This window comes from Trachemys scripta, chromosome 15, assembly GCF_013100865.1.
Source record: "Trachemys scripta elegans isolate TJP31775 chromosome 15, CAS_Tse_1.0, whole genome shotgun sequence".
Classification (NCBI taxonomy): domain Eukaryota; kingdom Metazoa; phylum Chordata; order Testudines; family Emydidae; genus Trachemys; species Trachemys scripta.
In genome coordinates, this window is record NC_048312.1 from 292,339 (window position 1) to 310,097 (window position 17,759).

Genomic DNA, 17,759 nt, shown 5'->3' on the forward strand with positions numbered 1-17,759 from the left:
CACGGGCCGGGGCCGGGGTGCAGCACCTGGCCGGGGGCAACCAGGGCCCCCTCGGGGCGGACAGCGCTGGGCTCGCTCACCCCGCAGCCGCAGGGGAAATCGCGTTACTTCAGGGGGCCTCGAGCGGGGGACTCGTTAGAGGGTCGGAGCCGGGCGGAGAGGGGCCCTCCCGGTCCCCACGAGCCCGGTCCGCTCCAGGCCCGGGAGGCTCCGCTGACGCTAGGGGGCGCCTGCCCGTGTCAAGAAGAACAGGCGTCGGCACGTGCAGGATCAGGCTGGACACTTGGCCTTGCCTGGCTTCAGCCAGAGCCTGAGTGTGAAGTGTTGCCGGGCAGCAGAGAGCTACTCACAGGGCACTTGGAGCGGGAGAGGGCCCACAACGGAAAGCAAAGTAATAGTTCTTGGAGGTTTTAGTCTGAAAACCGACTGCTAACATGGGCTGCTTCTTACCAAGAAGCCTGCTACCTACCTCTCCGTAGCTGTTGCCCTTTGAGCGGGGGATGCACATGTCCACACTGTAGGCATGTGCCTGTTTCGGGCAGTAGTGAGAGAACCTTTTTCCAAAGCAGTACCTGTCAAAGCCAGAGGGGCACCGCCTGCCACTGCGGGCGGTCTAAGAGGGTGGAACCTTCCCCCCTTTCACTTCCTTCCTACCGCCTAGACTTTACTAGAGAGGGGAAGGAAGGTGGCTTGTGGAATGGACATGTGCAGCACATTTCAAACAACAACACTTTTGGAAAGGTAGGTAACCATTTTTCCTTCAAGTGATTGCACATGTCCATTCATAGAATTCATAGACGATCAGGGTTGGAAGGGACCTCAGGAGGTCATCTAGTCCAACCCCCTGCTCAAAGCAAGACCAATCCCCAATTCCTCTGTAGGTGACTCACAAGCAGATTAACATGGAGGCAGGCTCAGAGTCTATCTGAACAGCAATTGTAGAACAATCCATCAAAAACTGGCATAGTTCCTGGATTGATGGGAAATGGCATAATGAGCAGCAAAAGTTTGTACCGAGGACCTGGTTGGTGCTTTGCAAAGGTCTTCAGTAGGTACTTGCGCTAGAAAAGCCGCCTGTGCTCTAGTCAAATGAGCCAACAGTCTGGGGGTGACATGCTAACTGGTAGCACAAATAAATGCAAGAGGAAATCCTCTGAGTGGAAATCAGTTTGCCTATCACTGTGTCCAGCATCACAACAAATCACTTTGTGAGGATCTAAAAAGGGCTGGTGCAATCCACGTGGAAGGACAATGCTCTCCTCACATCCACCTAATGAAGCTTCTGTTCATCTATGTGCATGTGAGGCTTCAGGAAAAATGTTGATAAATAAATTGCCAGATTAACATGGAAATTGGAAACTAGCTTTGTCAAGAATTTTGGGTGAAGGTAGAGGTAAACTTTATCCTTATGGAAAACTGTAAAAGGAGATTCTGAAACCAAGGGTCTCAGTTCATTCACTCTCCTTACTGAGGTTATTGCAACCAACCAGGATGCCATAGAAAGGTGGAGGAAGGAGCGTGGCACAAGAGGTTCAAAGGAAGGCCCCGTTAATATTGTTAGCACAAGGTTTAAATCCCATGGGGAACAGGTTCTTGTACTAGAGGGTATCATCTATCCAACCGTTTTAGAAATCTGATAGTTGTAGGGGTGGGAGAAAAAGTGATCTACTACCCTCCAGTGTGTAGTAGCGCTGAAATCGTTGCCACATGTACTTCAGTAGAACTAACAGTCAGGCCTTGCTGTTTTAGGTGCAACGGATAATCCAATCTGGTTAATGGGAACCTGCACTGGAGAGACACTTCTCTGTTGAGACCAGGTAGAAAAATGTTTCCATTTGGCCAGGTAGAAAAATGTTTCCATTTGGCTAGTTGAAGGCTTTCTCCTGTTCAGAAGCACCTTGTGAATGTCTTTTGAGCAAGTCCTTTCTAGTGGTGTTAGCCGGGAAGTATCCACACTGTTAAACGGAGGGCCTGTAGGTTGGGGTTGAGTAGACTGCAGTGGTCTGAAAAAATCACATCTGAATCTAATGGGGGAGGTAGGAGGCCTCACTAAAAGGTTTCAAGAACCAGCATTGTCGAGGCCATGCTGCTGCCATTCGAATGAAGCAAGCATGTTCCTGCTTGATCTTGAATAGGACTCTGAGTACTAATGGAATTAGAGGAAAGGCATACAGCCGTGAGTTCATCGGTGATAGCTGAAAAGCATCTGTCAAAGACCCAGGTCTGGAATTCTCTCAGCAGCAGAACAGGAGGCATTTGTTGCAAACAGGTCCATGCGAGAAGTTTCCCCAGAGCTGGAAGATGAGCCTAGCCACATCTGGACCTAGTGACCATTCATGGTGAGGGGACAAAGACCTGCTCAGCTGATCTACTGATGTGTTCTGCTCTCCTGGGAGGTATCCTTCTGGCACAGTTGGGAGGAACGTGCCCTTCCCTGTCTGTTTACATAAAGCATAGTTGCTGTATTGTCCTTTAACACTAACAGATTTTTTTCCCAGAATATATGGCTAGAAGGCAGAGCAGAGTAGATGGATAGCACGTAGTTCCCTGACATTAATATGAGTCCTCAGCTCCTGCAAGGACCACTACCCTTGAGTTTGTAGGGTTCCGATAGGTGCCCCCCAACCCAGGCACGAGGCATCCGGGACCCACATAAGCGCTGGTTGCAGAGAAATGAAGGGCACTCCCATACAAACAGTCTGAGGGTCTGTCCACCAGTCCAGAGAGGACAAAATTACCTCTGCAATGCAAATTTCTCTGTCTAGACAATGACAACAGGGGGCATCCTTGAAGCTTCCTGAGGCATAATCAGGTGTGTTACATCATGTGGGTACATGCTGCCATGTTCCCCAGAAGTCTGAGGCAAGCGTGCACTGTAGTAATGGGATGTGCTTTTAGATCCAGTACCAGATCTCAGAACAGTTGGAACCTTGACGGGGGCAGAAATGCTCTGGTTTGTATAGCATCCAGGAGTGCTCTGATAAACTATTCTTTGCACAGGTTTTTAGAATTGATCTGACTTGACTGAGTAATAGACACAGTTCATTGAGAGTGGACTGAATGATACCCACACTGAATAGCACTTGAGAGTTCAACCAGTCTGTCACCAACCAATCGTCCAGGTGGGGAGTGCACGGATTCCCAATCCTCTCAGATATACAACTACCTTACCTTGCACATTGTGAAAACTCAAGGGGCTGCTGCTGACAGACCAAATTAAAGTAGTGTAAATTGGTAATGTGTTTCGTTTGCTAGGAACATGATGAACTTCCAGTGGTCTAGACAGATCACTATATGGAAGTAAGCGTCTTTTAAGTCAAGGGCAGCATACCAGTGGCCCTGTTCAGGGAAGGAATGATGGTAGCTAGGGTAACCATGGGGATCTTCATTTTCTTCAGGTACTTGCTTAACTCCCTTAGATCTAAAATACCCCCTTTTGTTTTGGGAATTAAGGAAATAGCAGGAATAAAAACTGTTCCCCCTGAGGAGTAGAGGAACTTCCTCTACTGCACCCACTGGAAGGAGAGATTAAACCTGTTGTAAAACGGTCTCCTGAGAGTGGTTCTTGAAGAGGGATGGAGAAGGGGGAGGATAGAAACAAATTGAAGTCAATATCCCACATCCACCATACTTAGGACCCACCAAACTTATGTGACATGAGTCTAAGCACAGAGGAAGTTGTAAAGACAATAGGCAAAGGTAAGGGTAGGAACAGATTCATCTGTAAGTATTGACATGCTGCCTTTGACAAGCCTGTCAAAAATGCATGTTTAGACTGGGCCATTGGTTGAGAGGAATCTGCTGTCGCAGATGAGAGAGGCGGTGGTCAATTTCTATAATTCCTGTCCCTTTTTTTTTGGCAGGTCTTGGGGCTGAGGTATAAAGCTCTGATATCTGTGAGCCTTCTGGGGCCAGAATTGCTTCCTCTTCATTGCCAGTGTATAAATTCCAAGGGACTTCAGTATTGCCCTGGAATCTTGTAAGCTATGCCGCCTATTGTCCATCGTTTCTGAAAAGAGGGATGGACCCTCAAATGGCAAATCCTAGATGGTCTGCTGTGCTTCAGGAGGGAGACCAGACGATTGCAGCCATGAACTTCTCCTCATAGAAATAGCAGATGTCATGGAACAAGCTACTGAGTCTGCTGCATCCTAACTGTTGTGAATAGCTGTCCTTGCACCCCCGCTTACCCTCCTCTACCATGAGTGAGAACCTGCCTGGAATCCTCTGGTAGCCTGTCTTTAAACTTCAGGATGTTTTCTCATAGGGTAAAATCATAGCAATTTAGGAGGGCTAGCTGGTTAACAATTCTTGGCTGCAGACCTTCTGTTGAATAAGTTTATGACCAAACAGGTCCGGCCTCTCTGATTTCTTACTCTTTGGCGTCAATGCTTGGTGACCCTGACTCTCCTGCTCATGAGCTGCTGCCACCACCAACGAGCCTGGGGGGGTGTGAGAGGAGAGGGGTTTGAAGCCCTTAGAAGGGACACAGTAGCTCCTCTGTGCCTATTTCACTGTAGGCGGGAGGGAAGAAGGGGTCTGTGAAAGTATTTTAACCAGTTCCAGAATTGCTTCATTACCTCAGAAGTACCACTCTGGCGGGTCTCACAGAAGCTAAAGTATCCACTAGCATGGGGGATTTCTCACAGACCGATTCCACTTGAATGTCTAAAACCGAGGCCACCCTTTTAAGCTGTTCTTGGTGAGTATTGTAATGCCCTGGTGATGGAGAATTGCTCACCATCTCTACAGCCTCATCAGGTGATAAGGAAATGACACACCAGGATGCTGAGGCAATTGCTGGTTTGCCACTTGCGGTGGCTTGCACTTGCACTTCTAGTTGCTCAGTACCAAGCATCAGAGAAAGTTTCCTGTGATGCCAGTGATCTTGGTGCATCCTTGAGGAAATAGACTCAGGTGAGGAAAGGACCTAGCAGAGGGAGGGACACCCCTCGGTGGCCAGACCTGGTGATGGTGGGCCCCAGGGTTGTGCATGCCATTGTCCCTTGTGACATGTCTGCTGCTGGGACGTCGAGGGCCTCGGTTATGAAGATCTTGCTGGACGAAGTATTGTGTCCTTGGCAGATCTGTCTCCTCTTCAGTACCAGAGACCGAGAATGTGGTTCCAAAGACCTCTCAGGAAGCACACGCCGCATCAATAGTGCTGCACTTGGAGTGCGCTCTAAACCCAACGACTCCCAGGGAGGGCAAAGTGCCACCTCCATAAGGTGACAAATCTCACTGTTCTGTCTCTTTTTGAGCAAGGCTTAAATCATCTGCAAATGTGACACTTGTCACTGATGTGGGACTCCCCCAGACATCTTAGGCAGCTGGGATGTGGGTCACAGACCAGCATCGGTCTGGCACACGACCAGCAGGACTTGAACTCCAGCGAGCGAGACATGGCTCCAGTTCCAGTATCAAATAATCAAACTTGGTCCAAAAGGGACCCAAACAACTAAAACGTAATATTAACGCTACGCTATATCTAATTAACTACTACGTACTAAATGAGAAACAAACTATATACAAAAAGGGTGAGGAAAATAAACTTGCCATCGCAATACTGGATGGAAGCGCTCCAACAACCATCACTGGCAATAAGAAGGAACTGAGGGGGGTTAGGGGCGGCTCTGCCCTCTTATACTGGCACATGGTGATGCACAGATGTAGCGGGCACTTGAGCTGCCCCAACAGGTGCCACTGAGGGGAAAAGTTCTCCAATAACTGTGCATGAGGCGCACACTCACGTACAGTGAATGGACATGTGCAATCACTCAGAGAACCCCTTTGTTGTATTCAGAGTTGCACATAGTTGCTTAACTAAAGAAAGATTTTAATGGGATTTACTCATGTTAGCACTGCTAAGTCACTTTTCAGTGCCCATCCATCTAGATTCTTGTACTGTGCCCATCACCATAGTATCCAAGCTTTATATGGTGATTAGGCATTTATAAGATGCCTCTAAAACATTGTCATAGATATCTGACTCTTGAGTGAGCTGAATTCTAGTTGAGGTGAAGAGTCATCAACACAATAGTTAAAAATACTGCAGCTGGAACTCAATTATGGTTGATGATGCACAAGCCAACAAGAACTCGGCTGACTTCCACATCCCACTGCAGTCTGCAGTGCTAGCATCTGCTTAGTTTACAAGCTGGAGTTCATTTTTCAGGCTCACTGTGTATAGATACATGCTCAGATAGTACAGTGCCTTATAAGAGGCTAGCTAGGTAGGCATGACAGAATCATGGAATCCCATGAAGCTCTATTTTTGGTCACTTTTCAGACTATAGCCACAAGTTAAGTAAATACCCTTCTGATTTGATACACCTTGAACTATTGACTTGTATGTAATTTTCGCACTTAGAAATTCAAATGAAAGTAATTTCTTTTAATGGCATTTTACCCCTTGGTATATGTACTGCATTATTTTTATTTATACAATGCCAAAAAGTGTGCTTAGCATCTAGACATTTCTTGGTGTGTGCAGTTGTTACCAAAAGGGTGATTAGATATTTGATCTCTAGGTTGACATCTTCTGATTTTACGACCAACTCAGACACATATAGGATCCCTTCTTTAAGTAGTTCCCCTTCACTTCCCTCCAATAAATAATGGAAAGGGACATCCCTACCTCTCAATCTTCAAATTTACCAATACATGACAAACGACCAGCTGATGGAACACCTGAGTTTTGTTGCACTCTAATTGACAGAGCATAATGGTTTCTAACTGTAAAACCTACTTCTAAAAGGATGTTTCTGCCTGTGTGAATCAACTAAACCAGTTTTGCCATCTGTAACTAGCTTCCCCTGGAGCATGGTGGGGGAGGTGGGAAATAGTCCATACTCATGCAATCTGGCAAATTCAATGAATCCTGCTGTTGCTTCCCTCTTCCCCAAGTTTAACTAGTTTAGGCCAACCCTAATAGGACTCTGCTGCCTTACCTGCTCTTCTGAAACCGAAAAGGCTTTCAGTGGGAGCAGCAGCAGCTTCTCTTCTCTTTCCCTCCAATAAGCCATTGTTTGTAGGACAATGGTTGTTTGAAGGATGCAAAGCGTGCCAGCTTACGAGGAGTGCAGCTGCTCAAGGCCTGCTCTCCTCCTTCCTCTGTCCTGTGACAAATGTGATGGTCTTAGCTACTGTCCCATCCCAAGAGGCATCTGCTCCTGAGCAGCTCAGCTTCCTTCCTTCAAGGTCTCTCTCTTCTGCTTTTAAGGAGAGAAGAGGAAGAGAGGAGTAAGGGAAGAGTCTCTCCTCCGTTCCTCACCCCCACCAAGCAACTACTTCTTGTCTGCAGAAGACAGCCTTAATTGGGGGACAAAGCTTGAATCAGTAGCAGTGCAGAATGCACCCCACACTACAAAGGGTTTGAGAACTCTAGGGACATCCCTTCCCAGTAGAGACTGTCACCCTAGAGAGCCTCCCAGGAATAAGTTTTTAATGCATGGAATGTTTACTAATTTGCATGTGAAAGGCAGTGATGTGAAAGCTCTTTTTAGCTGCAATATGATTTCTAATTAAAGTGACTGTGAGCAGCTTACTTTATTAAATCCATACTTTGTCATGTTCTGAGACCCAGTCTACACTACTGCATGTTTTGTAACCAGTTCATGACATTCATCTGATCCAGTTAAGTCCATGTGTCTGTGTTGTGAGAAAGCTGCTATGTTTTTTGGGGAGAGGAAGAGTGCTGGCCTTGAAATCTAGGCTTGTTTACAATCAGTGCATTCTCTAAAAAGATAGATAGCTATCTGCACCATGCCTTAGCAGGGGATAGAGTGCCCAGACAGCAGCAAATATGAGGATACTTTCTGGGATACCATCCTGAGAAAAGAGTTAGGTAACAGCCAACCCAATTGGGAAGTCTTTTCTATACAGCAAAATAATGATAGTTAGCTGGCTACACGATCACCATGTGACAGCCTGGGCCACTGACACTCATGATACATCATGACCTGCTATGGTTATTAACTATATCAAACATGTTGAATGTGGAACACAAGCCACATTTAGAATCAACTATGCCACTACCTACTTAGAAGCTCTTAACCAAGGGATCATTGCCAAGATGGTGACCTAAGGCCTGAGAGAAGTGGGGAAGTGGGATACCGGGAGAAAACACCAGAAGGAGGTTGCAGTGGGGGGGGGGGGCTCCTGATTCATACTGAGAAAGCAGGGCAATCGGCTAGTTATCTTAGGTGCATGTACGTGAATGCCGGAAGCCTGGGAAACAAGCAGGAAGAATTGGAAGTCCTGGCACAGTCAAATAACTAGATGTGACTGGAATAACAGAGACTTTGTGGGGCAGTTCATATGACTGGAGCACTGTCATGGATGGATATAAACTGTTCAGGAAGGACAGGCAGGGGAGGAAAGGTGGAGGAGTTGCACTGTATGTAAGAGAGCGGTATGATTGCTCAGAGCTTCAGTATGAAATTGCAGAACGGCTTGTTGAGAGTCTTTGGGTTAAATTTAGAGGCGAGAGCAACAAGGGTGATGTCATGATGGATGTCTGCTATAGACCACCAGACCAGGAGGATGAAGTAGGTGAGGCTTTCTTTGGCCAATTAACTGAAGGTTCCAGAACACAGGCCCTGGTTCTAATGGGGGACTTCAATCACTGTGACATCTGCTGGGAGAGCAATACAGCAGTGCACCGACAATCGAGGAAGCTTTTGGAGAGTGTTGGGGACAACTTCCTGGTGCAACTACTGGAGGAACCAACCAGGGGCCATTCTCCTCTTGACCTGCTGCTTACAAACAGGGACGAATTGGTAGGGGAAGTAGAAGTGGGTGGGAACCTGGGCAGCAGTGACCATGAGATGGTCGAGTTCAGGATCCTGGCAAAAGGAAGAAAGGAGAGCAGCAAAATACAGACCCTGGATTTCAGAAAAGCAGACTTTGACTCCCATAGGGAACTGATGGGCACGATCCCATGGGAGGCTAATATGAGGGGGAAAGGAGTCAAGGAGAGCTGGCTGTATTTTAAAGAAGCCTTATTGAGGGCGCAGGAACAAACCATCCCAATGTGCAGAAAGAATAGCAAATATGGCAGGCGGGCAGCTTGGCTTAACAGTGAAACCTTCGCTGAGCTTAAACACAAAAAGGACAGATGACTAGGGAGGAATATAAAAATATTGTTCGAGCATGCCAGGGGTGTAATCAGGAAGGCCAAACCACAACTGGAGTTGCAGCTAGCAAGGGATGTGAAGGGTAACAAGAAGGGTTTCTACAGGTATGTTAGCAACAAGAACAGGTCAGGGTAAGTGTGGGACCCTTAATGAATGGGGGAGGCAATCTAGTGACAGATGATGTGGAAAAAGCTGAAGTACTTAGTGCTTTTTTTGTCTCGGTCTTCACAGACACGGTCAGCTCCCACACAGCCGTCCTGGGCAACACAGTATGGGGAGGAGATGAGCAGCCCTCAGTGGCGAAAGAACAGATTAAGGACTATTTAGAAAAGCTGGACATGCACAAGTCCATGGATCCAGATCTAATGCATCCAAGGATGCTGAGGAAATTGGCTGATGTGATTGCAGAGCCTTTGGCCATTATCTTTGAAAACTCATCCGATTGGGGGAGGTCCTGGATAATTGGAAAAAGGCAAATATAGTGCCCATCTTTAAAAAAGGGAAGAAGGAGAAACTGGGAAACTACAGACCGGTCAGCCTCACCTCAGTCCCTGGAAAAATCATGGAGAAGGTCCTCAAGGAAATCATTTTGAAGCACTTGGAGGAGAGGAAGGTGATTGGGAACAGTCAACATGTATTCACCAAGGGCAAGTCATAGATTAGATTATAGGACTGGAAGGGACCTCGAGAGGTCATCGAGTCCAGTCCCCTGCCCGCATGGCAGGACCAAATACTGTCTAAACCATCCCTGATAGACATTTATCTAACCTACTCTTAAATATCTCCAGAGACGGAGATTCCACAACCTCCCTAGGCAATTTGTTCCAGTGTTTAACCACCCTGACAGTTAGGAACTTTTTCCTAATGTCCAACCTAGACCTCCCTTGCTGCAGTTTAAACCCATTGTTTCTGGTTCTATCCTTAGAGGCTAAGGTGAACAAGTTCTCTCCCTCCTCCTTATGACACCCTTTTAGATACCTGAAAACTGCTATCATGTCCCCTCTCAGTCTTCTCTTTTCCAAACTAAACAAACCCAGTTCTTTCAGCCTTCCTTCATAGGTCATGTTCTCAAGACCTTTAATCATTCTTGTTGCTCTTCTTTGGACCCTTTCCAATTTCTCCACATCTTTTTTAAAATGCGGCGCCCAGAACTGGACACAATACTCCAGCTGAGGCCTAACCAGAGCAGAGTAGAGCGGAAGAATGACTTCTCGTGTCTTGCTCACAACACACCTGTTAATGCATCCCAGAATCATGTTTGCTTTTTTTGCAACAGCATCACACTGTTGACTCATATTTAGCTTGTGGTCCACTATAACCCCTAGATCCCTTTCTGCCGTACTCCTTCCTAGACAGTCTTTTCCCATTCTGTATGTGTGAAATTGATTTTTCCTTCCTAAGTGGAGCACTTTGCATTTGTCTTTGTTAAACTTCATCCTGTTTACCTCAGCCCATTTCTCCAATTTGTCCAGATCATTTTGAATTATGACCCTGTCCTCCAAAGTAGTTGCAATCCCTCCCAGTTTGGTCATGCCTGACCAACCTCATTACTTTCTATGATGAGATAACGGGCTCTGTGGATATGGGGAAAATGGTGGACATGATATATCTTGACTTTAGCAAAGCTTTTGGTATGGGTCTCCCACAGTATTCTTGCCAGCAAGTTAAAATATGGATTGGGATTGGATGAATTTACTATAAGGTGGATAGAAATCTGGCTAGATCGTTGGGCCCAATGGGTAGTGATCAATGGCTTGATGTCTAGTTGGCAGCTGGTATCAAGCAGAGTGCCCCAGGGGTCAGTCCTGGGGCTGGTTTTGTTCAACATAGAATATCAGGGTTGAAAAGGACCTCAGGAGGTCATCTAGTCCAACCCCCTGCTTGAAACAGGACCAGTCCCCAGACAGATTTTTGCCCCAGATCCCTAAATGGCCCCCTGAAGGGTTGCACTCACAACCCTGGGTTTAGCAGGCCAATGCTCAAACCATCTGAGCTATCCCTCCCCACCATCTTTATTAATGATCTGGATGATGGGATAGATTGCACCCTCAGCAAGTTTGCAGATGACACTAAACTGTGGGGGGAGAAGTAAATATGCTGGAGGGTAGGGATTGGTTCCAGAGTGACCTAGACAAATTAGAGGATTGGGCTAAAAGAAATCTGATAAGGTTCAACAAGGACAAGTGCAGAGTCCTGCACTTAGGATGGAAGAATCCCATCCACCGCTACAGGCTGGGGACTGACTGGCTAAGCAGCAGTTCTGTAGAAAAGGACCTTGGGATTACAGTGGATGAGAAGCTGGATATGAGTCAGCAGTCTGCCCTTGTTGCCAAGATGGCTAATGGCATATTGGGCTGAATTAGTAGGAGCTTTGACAGCAGATCGAGGGAAGTGATTATTCCCCTCTATTCAGCACTGGTGATGCCAAATCTGGAGTATTGTGTCCAGTTTTGGGCCCCCCACTACAGAAGGGATGTGGACAAATTGGAGAGAGTACAGCGGAGGGCAATGAAAATGATCCGGGGGCTGGGTCACATGACTTAAGAGGAGACGCTGAGGGAATTGGGCTTATTTAGTCTGCAGAAGGGAAGAGTGAGGGGGATTTGATAGCAGCCTTCAACTACCTGAAGGGGTGGGTTCCAAAGAGGATGGAGCTCGGCTGTTCTCAGTGGTGGCAGATGACAGAACAAGGAGCAGTGGTCTCAAGTTGCAGTGTGGGAGGTCTTGGTTGGATATTAGGAAACACTATTTCACTAGGAGGGTTGTGAAGCACTGGAATGGGTTCCCTAGGGAGGTCGTGGAATCTCCATCCTTAGAGGTTTTTAAGGCCCGGCTTGACAAAACCCTGGCTGGGATGGTTTAGTTGGTGTTGGTTTGCTTTGAGCCGGGGGTTGGACTAGATGACTTCCTGAGGTCTCTTCCAACCCTAATCTTCTCTGATTCTATGACTGGAATTCTTGTTCTCTGTAAAGGTAGGAGAATGTAGTGTAACTGTACACCACTCTGTTTAAAATTACCTGATTACAGCCTGTTGTTTATCTTAGGTTCCCAGCCTTAGTAATTGCACAGGCTGGACAACGTCCAGTGATTTTAAAAAAGCATGAATCATTTTAAGATAGGTGATTAAAACAGAAGAGATAGGAAGGCTGCACACTATAATATTATGTCTAACAAATTAGACTAGCTCATGCCAGGCCTACCTATGCTGCCAAGTCACACGATAGAGTCCATTGGGAACATTAAGGTTCATCCTCATTCTTTGTGTTCAAGTCCATCTTAAGTCATGCAAGCAGCATCTAGGTTATTTATTTTTACTTTTTTCAATATTGATCATGTTTCATCTGAGGAGAGCAAGTATCAAGCTGCATGCTACTTGGAAGGTGATGGCAACTCCCCTAAACTTTAAGTTCTTCCCAGCTTCACTGGGTCTGTTTTTTTCAGGACAGCATTCATTTAGTGGCTCCACTAGATGTTGTGTGTGTCTATGTACCCTTTGATGTTATTTCAACCCTTTATAGTGGTTGTTAAGAAATACAGTCCACTACTCTAATTTTAGTTATATTCTTGCACAGGCCTGCTTTCATTATTAATTTGGTTGGCTACAGTATCAAGTGCCTGGTTTATAGCTCTTTTATAACAGTGACACTCCTCTGTGGGGTTCTAATTAAAGAAGAGAGGCCTGGATTTTTAAAAGGTGTTTAGACATTGCTGCACTCAATGTTGCCACACCTAACTGACTTAGGAACCTAAGTTCCTTTTGAACATGAGATTTAGGCTCCTAAGTCACTTAGTAGTTGCAACACTGAGCGCAGCAATGCCTAAATACCTTTAAAAATGCAGGCCCAAGTTACTTTTTGGGTCTCATTCAATTATGGGTGAGGAGGAAATAAATTGGGATAAGCTTGATTTGTGGGGAGAAAGGGGACAGACTAGGACAAGAGTCCACAGGGATGAGACTGGGTTTTACTGGCTAAAGAGACTGATGGAATGAGAAGCCTGAGGATGGGACACCGGGACTGGCTAGGGAGGGGAATGGGACTAGGAGCCAAGGAGTAAAGAAACAAGATGTGATAGGTTGGAAGGGATAGGGCAAAAGGGTCTATACCTATTAGAGCACACTCCCTCCAGAGTTTAGAATGGAATCTAAGATTCCTGATTCTCACCATTCTTCTGCTGACTGCAGGTATCTGTGAAACCCACTGGCAATGTGTCCTGTGCCTTCTAGTGCAGGGTGGGTGACAACCTACCGCTGCTATCAGTTATTCCATTAGCACAAATGGCAGAGTTCTGTGTGGTGGATCTAGAGGTTCCAACCCTGCCAATGACCCCTGTGGCTGTCAACGTGATGGAATTTGGTTTTCCCCCTTTGCCTTCTGTAAAACCTATGAGCAAATGAGTGCATGCATGGGCACACGCACAGTTAAAATCCTTAAAAGTTAGGAAATGTGGAAATTAATGTTGCCTATGCAAACCTAATTCAGTCCCCTTGTGTGGTGTGTCATCATAATGTGTCCAGTTTTCCACCCACAGGACCTCCAGCTCGTTCAGTGACCAAGAAGGGCTCAGTAAAGAGAAGGGTTCAGCCAAACATCCAGAGTAATAAGTCTTTGTTTGTCTGTATGAGCATGTGGTTTTGGACAGAACTGGTGAAGATACAGACTGGTTGAGATGAAACATCAGATACTGTTTGGAGAGGAATTTAGGATGTTGCCAAGCTGTACCTTTCAGGAAAAAAATGTATGGAGAGTCCATTACTAGGGCATGCAGTTCTTCTGTGTCCTTCATAGACGCGATGGCTACTAAAAATGCCACTTTTGCTGAAAGATGTGACCATGAGCAGGAGTGGGATCCAAAGCAGCTGATAACACTAAATTCAATTCCCATTGTGGGGCAGGGTCCCTAATAAGTGGAATAATCTCCCTGTGATATGAGAGTGACATGCTGAGATTGTGCCCACGTGCACCTTGATGGAGCTCACCACCAAACCTGATCTTTTAGATGCAACAAGTAGTCCAAGATCTTTTGATTTATGACCTGCATAGGTGACACCATGGCTAGTTCCCCAGATAGAGAACTGCTTTCACTTACTAAGTTAAGTAGCCCTTGTGGAGGACTGCTTCTGAATTATGTACTTCCTCAGGATCTAGTGACCAAGAAACCAGGCTATGATGTGTAATGCCTGAGGTTCAGGTCCAACACCCTTCTGTGATCTTGCAATCTCAGGTCCTTGCCTGGAGGCAGAGGAAGAGGTTCCTTGACTGATAGCTTGCAGAAGTCCAAATACCACAGTCATTTTCCCTGGCTTCAGAAGTGGTATCAGGGAGCTGAAAGGCTTCAGTACCAGAGGGCCTAGCCTCTGTAGATGAAGAGGCTTGCATGGAGGACTGTGATAATGTGGAAACTTTCCTTTTCTTTGGCTTCACAGGTCCAAGCAGCTCTAAGCACTTACATCTCTTCAAGGATGGTAGTGCCCTGCTGAAAGGGATCTCCTTTCCTGGCCTTCCAGGAAGGCCAGGGAGTACTTCTGGCCAGGAAGGAACTCCCTCCAACTGACTGCAGTGGTCTCAATACCAGGGAAAGGGCAATCTCTGTGAGGATATATCTGAGGTGTTCTTAGTGTCAGGTCAGCAAATTGGACATTGGGCCCTGACGTAGCCCTCATCCAAGCACTTCAGGCAGTGAGAGAGGGTTGTGACACACAGAGCAGGGTTTGAAGCTCAGGGACCTAGACATTGAGCTCTGCCTAGTACCAGGGGAACCAGAGCCCACTGATTTATAAACAGTAGAGGACAGTAGGTAAGACAGAGAGGTTAGTTGTATTCACTTTTCGGTCCTCAAAGTAACAAAACAAACTAACTGCATGTTCCAAGAAGCTGACAGCCTGCTCCAACCACAGAGCGTAAAAAGGATTGACAGGTCAGCTCTACTCTGTGGAGCACAGGTGTGGCCACCCCAGAAGCATTGCTGCTAGGGAAACTCTCCATCCCTGGTGCATGAGATGTGCGCGTGCACACACATACCCTTAGTGTAATGGACATGTACAATAATTTGAAGAGCTACTGATGGAATATGGTTCCATTAAAGAATACGTAGTTCTGTCTAAATTGAAACATGTTGCAAATTAAGTCAGCATTGCTGGAATTCAATTTCAGAAGAAAACCAGGGAGGTACCAGTGTCAAAACATCCAACTGAACGCTTGACATTTCTAAATAAAAAAATTGTTTGAAGAACAAGTGTCTTGTGTTAAAAATGTTGTAGTTCTGTATAATATACAAATGTACATAATGTATATAATGTACAAAATTTTAATAAAGTCAAAATGGAAACAATTTTGATTGCCCCAAAATGATTTTTTTGAGGGGTGGAATGGTAATTTTCTTTTGGCAAGTTTCAAAATTTTTAATTTTTGTTCCAATTCAGAACAAGGCCAAATTTGGAAGTCTCAGAATTCTTAATAAATCTGAATTCTGCCCTCCACACAGCTCTGTTAGTAAGTAATGCAAAGGGCTACACTTGGGAGTGATTGGAAGGTGAGAGCACAGGGAACCAGTTTCAGCTCCGTGATCCTGTGCTGCCCAGTCCCAACAAAGTTTAGAGCAGGCCTCCAGTTGCTTTAATTTCCATTCTACTGGCACAGGAACCCTAAGAGGTCAGTTGAGGATAGGAGCAGTTCTGCTATGGCCCTCCCCCCACAACATATTCCCCTCCCCTTTCCTTTCCCTACTGAAGATGGATGGAAGGAACTCATGCAGGAGCCAACTCTGTGGCTTCTTCCAGCCTTACACAGTGACCAGTTCCCCTTCTGAAGGGGAGATTCTCCACTGGCCAACTATGACTGGAATCTGCCCACTTAGCACCTGAGCAGCAGACAGGACAGAGCAGACTGGTGAATCCATCCCAAATACTTTTTTTGGGAAATACGAATCCATTATAATACATGGCTATAAGCTATACAGGAAGGATCTATTTTAGATGCCGCTAATATTTATTCTCATGTGCAGGGTTACTGGGTTATGCTGGTACCCTAATTTTGGAATTTCCTGATGTGTATGTTAAAACTCAGCCTTGCATTAACAGTATTATCATTTAAATTTCCTTTTAAAGACAGAGCAAAGAGAAGAGCAAGGCAAAAGTGCATATCACTGAATTATCCATTATAACAATTGCATTGTTTTGGAGAACTCAAGATTGATCAGCGATCAGGCCATATGATCAGACCTCAAAGAAAAAGGAACTACATATGCCTTTACTTAAGAACTTAAGAACGGCCATACAGGGTCAGACCAAAGGTCCATCTAGCCCAGTATTCTGTCTTCTGACAGTGGCCAATTCCAGGTGCCCCAGAGGGAATGAACAGATAGGTAATCATCAAGTGATCCATCCCCTGTTGCCCATTCCCAACTTCTGGCAAACAGAGGCTAGGGACACCATCCCTGTCCATCCTGGCTAATAGCCATTGATGGACCTATCCTCCATGAATTTATCTAGTTCTTTTTTTAACCCTGTTATAGTCTTGGCTTCCACAAAATCCTCTGGCAAAGACTTCCACAGTCTGACTGTCTGTTGTGTGAAAAAATATTTCACTTTTTTTTGTTTTAAACCTGCTGCCTATTAATTTCATTTGGTGACCCTTAGTTCTTGTGTTATGAGAAGTAGATAACACTTCCTTATTTACTTTCTCCACACCAGTCATGATTTTATAGACTTCAATCATATTCCAGCCCCCCCCCCTTAGTCGTCTCTTTTCCAAGCTGAAAAGTCCCAGTCTTATGAATCTCTCCTCATAAGGAAGCTGTTCCATACTCCTAATCATTTTTGTTGCCCTTTTGTGAACCTTTTCTAATTCCAATATATCTTTTTTGAGATGGGGCAACCACATCCGCAGGCAGTATTCAAGATGTGGGCTTACCATGGATTTATATAGAGGCAATATGATATTTTCTGTCTTATTATCGATCCCTTTCTTAATGATTCCGAACATTCTGTTAGCTTTTTTGATTGCACATTGAGTGGATGCTTTCAGAGAACTATCCACAATGACTCCAAGATCTCTTTTTTGAGTGGTAACAGCTAATTTAGACCCCCATCATTTTATATGTATAGTTGGGGTTATATTATGATTATGTTTAAGTATCTAACATTACTTAACTTTCTTTGCATTTTAAAGGGCTATTCTAGATTATAGCAGTAAATATAGATTGTTTGATACAGGATTGTTATGTGGAAGGAAGGGGATGTAGCTCAGTGGTAGAGCACATGCTTTGCATGTATGAGGCCCTGGGTTCAATCCCCAGCATCTCCATTGTTTGGGGGGACAGCTCAGTGGTTTGAGCATTGGCCTGCTAAACCCAGGGTTATGAGTTCAGTCCTTGAGGGGGCCACTTAGGGATCTAGGGCAAAATCAGTATTTGGTCCTGCTAGTGAAGGCAGGGGGCCAGACTCAATGACCTTTCAGGGTCCCTTCCAGTTCTGTGAGATAGGTATATCTCCATATATTTATTTTATTTGGATAGCTGTCCCTGTTCCTGGCTTATTTGCTATAGACATGTTGGTACACTGATACCAGCATTTGGCGTGTCATTGGTACATTTATGTTAGAACACAGGAAGTTAAGATAAGAG

General features: G+C 45.6%; 1 long non-coding RNA gene and 1 other non-coding gene across 4 annotated transcripts; both read left to right on the top strand.

Moving 5' to 3' along the window:
• The first annotated feature begins 10 nt into the window (after nucleotides 1-10).
• On the top strand, nucleotides 11-4,354 carry LOC117888318. Of its 3 annotated transcripts, none has more exons than XR_004648303.1 (3): nucleotides 11-741; nucleotides 2,136-2,396; nucleotides 3,001-4,354. It is a non-coding gene; the product is annotated as an uncharacterized LOC117888318 (long non-coding RNA). The 3 variants fall into 3 exon arrangements; XR_004648304.1 differs by having other exon boundaries at nucleotides 3,036-4,354; XR_004648302.1 differs by having other exon boundaries at nucleotides 3,864-4,354.
• A 13,014-nt stretch (nucleotides 4,355-17,368) lies between these two features.
• On the top strand, nucleotides 17,369-17,440 carry TRNAA-UGC. Its single transcript has one exon. It is a non-coding gene; the product is annotated as a tRNA-Ala (tRNA).
• Nucleotides 17,441-17,759: the final 319 nt, after the last annotated feature.